Source organism: Coffea arabica, chromosome 1c, assembly GCF_036785885.1.
Source record: "Coffea arabica cultivar ET-39 chromosome 1c, Coffea Arabica ET-39 HiFi, whole genome shotgun sequence".
Classification (NCBI taxonomy): domain Eukaryota; kingdom Viridiplantae; phylum Streptophyta; class Magnoliopsida; order Gentianales; family Rubiaceae; genus Coffea; species Coffea arabica.
In genome coordinates this window covers 41,960,540-41,967,379 of record NC_092310.1, presented here as the reverse complement: position 1 = coordinate 41,967,379, position 6,840 = coordinate 41,960,540, and positions in this window count along the sequence as shown.

Here is a 6,840-nt window from a genome sequence, read left to right as displayed (position 1 = left end):
TCAAACTGGATTCAGATGTCTTCACCAAAGTTGTAGATCTATCTCTTATCTTCAAATGGATTCAAGAGTCATCCCAATCCGATCATTGTAGCTCAAGTTATAGCCGAAATACGAAAATGTGTCAAAACTGTCAAAATACACAAAATCCAAGTAAAAAGTGATAAAAACCTCATTTAATCACTTAAAAGCATTTTTCACCAATTATAGCCAAAATGATTCATATTCTTCCAATAATATACCCAAAGTGACTAAAAATAATATAAAATGTCATACAATTATTACGTAAATTAGTCACTTATCAAACTCCCCCACACTTAAATCATTGCTTGTCCTCAAGCAATTCACACATAATCAAATGCAATGATTCAAGAGGTGAAATAATATATGCACTTTGTCCAATTTAATTCCTCAAGACTTGGAAAATAATCATTATACAATTATTCAATTTACACTAAATACTCATAATATCAAGTAAAGGAAAGATAATTATACCCTAAATTCAACAAGTTAAACTTAATCTCTTACCCTAATTTAATTTTACAAATAAGCAAATCACATAGTCAATTTATAGCTTTCCTCCTCCTATAATCATCTTTTTCTCAAAATTCTATAACTAAGAGGGATTTATTCACACAAATTTTACTTAAATAGTGAGAATGCCTTTTTACGCGAAAATCGATACTTTTAGGTGAAGATCCCCGGTTACTCAACATTTCACTTATTCAAGTTGCTATGCATACTCTTAATTCAAGTACCTTTTTGCGCGAATGTCGACATTTGTAGATGCCAACCCCCGGTTACTCGGTACGTGAATCATTGGAGTAGAACAATTTTTATTTACTTTCTTTTCTTTTCTCTTTTTTTTTCTTTTTTTTTCTACTTTTTTTTTCTTTTTCAGAAATAAAGGACAATAAATAGATATTCCCTCTTAGAAAATATATAAGAATAATCAAAGGAAGAATATAACCTTTATCGACTATATCAATCACTTCCTTGCAAAATTAATTAAAGAGAAGAAATCTCATTAAACATGTAAAATTATAGGCATAATTTTCCTCACTTTACCAAATATACTTTCTAAAATGTAAAAATTCTAATTGCGTAATAACAATTTCCAAGTTAAATGAGGACTAAACCTTCCAAAATACATATAACATTTCAACAATTGGAAGAATAAGGTTGGAACAATTAGCCCTTTTTTGAATGAGAATGCAAGAATTTGAAGAACTTTTGGGCCATAGTGAAATATTGGAAAAGATTTTAGAAAAATTTTTACAGAGTTTCTCCTTATAAATGGAAGAAAACTCCCTGCCAACAAACCCAATTTCAAGCAAATTATCCACATGGCAAACATTTCAAACACAATTCCAACATTTCTAAGCATTTATATCCACAAAATATCATCACATGGCAAGTAAATGCAAGTTTAATATTTTCCTCCCCCACACTTAAACTTCACATTGTCCTCAATGTGAGAAAGGAAAAATAACGAAAATAAGAGAAAGTAATACTCCCCTAATGAACTTGCGCGATCCGAATCCATGGCAATGTGATGAATTTCCAACTTTACTTGAAAGAATGGAGACTTCAATTAATGCACCTTGAAAAAAGACAAAAATACAATTCTTAAGAATAAAAGCTTGCAACCAACAAGAAGAAAAGTGGAGTTGAAGGAGGAAAAAGAGGGAAGAATGAGGAAAAGTGGTCCGAGGCTTCGTTTGGAAAGGATCCGAGGTCGTTTTTGAAAGGATCCGAGGTCGGATCATGATAAGTGAGCTCGGATCAAGAAGCTCAAATTTTTTCTGATTGCAGAAGTGGATCCGAGGCCTTGGATCCATATGGATCCGAGCTCGGATCAAGAAGCTCGAAGTTTTTTTCTGATTGCAGAAGTGGATCCGAGGCCTCGGATCCATTGAATCTGCACTTATTGCAGAATTTTTGCAATTTTCAGTTTGACCTCAATTCTTCAAAATACACCCTAGATCATTTCTATGTCAAAATAAACCATTCATGCACATGTAAAATGATCTAAACATGCATTCTAAACCTCTTTAATGCATCAAAAACCATAATTACTGAATTTGAGGTATTGAGATCTTTGATCAAACTTCGCTTTTTCACCTCATTTGGTCACTTTTCTCAAAACCTACAAATGAAAAACAACAAAATTACTCAAACTTATACTTTAAACATAAAATCACTCCAAAGTAACATGAACTTAAACAAACATTGGGTTGCCTCCCAATAAGCGCTTCTTTAAAGTCAATAGCTTGACTATTTCTCCTCCATTTTTCAAGGAGGTTTAGTTAACGAATAATCCACCATTTTAGGCCTTGGTGGATCATTGTAAGGTGACTTAATAGCAAAAGCCACATGATCTAATGATGTGAGAAATGGAAGTGACTTACCTATCCCAAGTGGTTCATAGATATTACCTTGAATATGCACCACTTGAGAACTTACCAAAGGGAATGCCATGAGAGTATCTTGAGCAGGAATACCTTTAGAACCTATATTTTCAATGCACTCCTCAAGAGGGGTGAAAAATGAGTCATTAAAACTCACCTCTTGAGGCTCAAAGTTAGTTTCAAAGGTATTATCATGTGAAATGGACATTTGCTCATTGAAATATAATTGAGATTCATCATTTTCATCAAAATGCGACCCATTTTCACATACAACATTCCCACCATTCATGCTAGGATCATTTTGCACATTATTAGAGGAAATAACTTCACACAATGCACTCAATTGCTCATGTATTCTACTAAAGTGAGAAGTCAGTTCATCTATTCTTTCTTCAACCCTATCAAAACGGTCGGAAGTTGCATTAGCTAATTTTTCTAAAGCTAACTCCCAAGATGGCTTAGAATCATTAGCTACTTTTTCTATTGCCAACTCCCAAGATGGTTTTGATTCATATTGGACACATTCAGATTGGTAATCATAAAAATATGAATAATCACTATAAGTACATTGATCATCCCAACCATAAGCAGGAGAATTGCTCCATTTAGCACTATATTGATCAAAACAAGGATTGTAATGCTCTAATTCATCATAATAATCCACATTTTGTGCTTGCATACATGTATGAGTAGCATGATAACCTCCACACAAGTCACAAATCACATGATAAGAATTAAAAACGTTAACATTCCTCCCTTGCTCAATTTCATGCATAATTGTGTCCATTTGAACTTGTAGCATCATAACATCAAATTTAGCCTTTAAGCACCTTAAACCATCTTCAAAAGACATACATTCAGTAAATTCTTGGTTACTTCTGTTGAAGGAGCTTTGCACTTGGTAACCATCCATTGTCATGCTTCCACTTCTCAAGCATTGTCCTCCAAATTGACCTACCCTTCTCATTACCTAAAATTGCTTTTAAACAAGCTCAAAAGCAAAATTAGTAAGAAAAATAGGTAATTAAACACATACACACATAAAACACAAAAATAACAGAAAATAACATCAAACTATAACTAATAAAATGTCTAAACTAATAAAGTTGCTCTTCACACCGATATTGCCAAATCTTCCCCGGCAGCGGCGCCAAAAACTTGACGGGTATTTTACATACGTACAAGTTAAAAAACCGAATTACACCCGTTCACTGCAAGTATACAGGTCAACTAGTAGTTTAGGGTATATATCGGGTCGATCCCACAGGGAAGAGTGAACAATTACCGGTATTACTAAAGCTTCTCTATTATTTAGACTATCAATGAATTATAACAAATTTAACCTACTGAAATTATATAAAATAACAAATAAAAGCTCCTTAGGTTGTGGTATCCCTAACTACTCATGCAAGTGCTATATTTGGATCATTGAGTACTACATCTAAGCTAATTATGGTGTAATTTCCTTAAACATGTGAAACCTACTTTCGTAGTGAATCAACTATACTCATAACTAATCCATACCTATTTTCATGGTTATGAAATTAGCTACAAGTTCATTTCTTCAATGAAATTACATGAAATGAATCACTAAAAACCACATAAGTGCACCTCTACTTTCGTGAGTGTACTCCCTATGTTTAGCACTTCTTGAACTAGTGTTAAATCTCAATTTTCATTGCAGAAATAACACCTTAGATAATCACAATTAATGGTACCAGATTAATCATGATTTAAAGAGCTAAAGTGCTAAATAACTTGCTCAAATCATAGCAGTTAAATAGCCAAATGATAAACACTAACAATCATAGAAAGTTCAACCAAACCCAAGGCATAAACTTTAGAAACACATAATAGACATAAATTCCAGAACTTGCATAATAACCATAGTTAAGAATCCAATACAAAAGATAAAGAATTGGAGTAGAGATAACCCATGTCACTTGAGCTTCAACTTCTCCTTCTTCATCTCCATCTTCATCCTAATCTAGCTATTATACAAGAATGGATTAACTACACTTACTACACTATCCTACACTAAGGAAATGAAAGAACTACATTTCTGCACTTCAAGTTCTCTCCCGTATGTTTCTGAATCTTGCTCTATCTCTGCTATGGACTCCCCCCTTTTTCTTGTTGCAATGAATTTGACTCTTTTATGATGAAAGGTGGTCAAGAAATGAGGATTACATCTCCCTTTTACAGCTGGGAATGTTTCTCACATGTCTAGCAACGCATGTGAGTTGGTGGAGGTGAAATTGAGTTTTCCGCGTAAAAAGCAGACTTCTCTGACCACAATCCGGCCAGGAATCCGGCCACAAATCCGGCCGGATTGCTACAGTAAATCTGGGCTGCTACAGTGATCCGAGCTGCTACAGTACCTCGGATCCGTATGGATCCGAGCTCGGATCCACTAACCCAGAAACAGCCGAGGGTTCGGATGAATAGTTGATCCGAGTGTGGATCACTTGCTCTGTTTTTGGCCCAACTTCAACCGATCTTTTCTTGATGTTAGAGGCTGAACCAGCTCATGTCTAAAACACGAAAGTTGTAGCCTTTTGACTTATCTTTCCAATGCATCAAGAATCACCTCATTTGGATCTGTGTAGGCTGAGATATGACTGAAATACCCTTGCCTGCTCCATGCCTTGTTCCAGTTTCGACCAATAGCAATTGACTCTGTACTTCGGCTTTTTGACCTGGAAAACCTTCAAACTGGATTCAGATGTCTTCACCAAAGTTGTAGATCTATCTCTTATCTTCAAATGGATTCAAGAGTCATCCCAATCCGATCATTGTAGCTCAAGTTATAGCCGAAATACGAAAATGTGTCAAAACTGTCAAAATACACAAAATCCAAGTAAAAAGTGATAAAAACCTCATTTAATCACTTAAAAGCATTTTTCACCAATTATAGCCAAAATGATTCATATTCTTCCAATAATATACCCAAAGTGACTAAAAATAATATAAAATGTCATACAATTATTACGTAAATTAGTCACTTATCAAACTCCCCCACACTTAAATCATTGCTTGTCCTCAAGCAATTCACACATAATCAAATGCAATGATTCAAGAGGTGAAATAATATATGCACTTTGTCCAATTTAATTCCTCAAGACTTGGAAAATAATCATTATACAATTATTCAATTTACACTAAATACTCATAATATCAAGTAAAGGAAAGATAATTATACCCTAAATTCAACAAGTTAAACTTAATCTCTTACCCTAATTTAATTTTACAAATAAGCAAATCACATAGTCAATTTATAGCTTTCCTCCTCCTATAATCATCTTTTTCTCAAAATTCTATAACTAAGAGGGATTTATTCACACAAATTTTACTTAAATAGTGAGAATGCCTTTTTACGCGAAAATCGATACTTTTAGGTGAAGATCCCCGGTTACTCAACATTTCACTTATTCAAGTTGCTATGCATACTCTTAATTCAAGTACCTTTTTGCGCGAATGTCGACATTTGTAGATGCCAACCCCCGGTTACTCGGTACGTGAATCATTGGAGTAGAACAATTTTTATTTACTTTCTTTTCTTTTCTCTTTTTTTTTCTTTTTTTTTCTACTTTTTTTTTCTTTTTCAGAAATAAAGGACAATAAATAGATATTCCCTCTTAGAAAATATATAAGAATAATCAAAGGAAGAATATAACCTTTATCGACTATATCAATCACTTCCTTGCAAAATTAATTAAAGAGAAGAAATCTCATTAAACATGTAAAATTATAGGCATAATTTTCCTCACTTTACCAAATATACTTTCTAAAATGTAAAAATTCTAATTGCGTAATAACAATTTCCAAGTTAAATGAGGACTAAACCTTCCAAAATACATATAACATTTCAACAATTGGAAGAATAAGGTTGGAACAATTAGCCCTTTTTTGAATGAGAATGCAAGAATTTGAAGAACTTTTGGGCCATAGTGAAATATTGGAAAAGATTTTAGAAAAATTTTTACAGAGTTTCTCCTTATAAATGGAAGAAAACTCCCTGCCAACAAACCCAATTTCAAGCAAATTATCCACATGGCAAACATTTCAAACACAATTCCAACATTTCTAAGCATTTATATCCACAAAATATCATCACATGGCAAGTAAATGCAAGTTTAATATTTTCCTCCCCCACACTTAAACTTCACATTGTCCTCAATGTGAGAAAGGAAAAATAACGAAAATAAGAGAAAGTAATACTCCCCTAATGAACTTGCGCGATCCGAATCCATGGCAATGTGATGAATTTCCAACTTTACTTGAAAGAATGGAGACTTCAATTAATGCACCTTGAAAAAAGACAAAAATACAATTCTTAAGAATAAAAGCTTGCAACCAACAAGAAGAAAAGTGGAGTTGAAGGAGGAAAAAGAGGGAAGAATGAGGAAAAGTGGTCCGAGGCTTCGTTTGG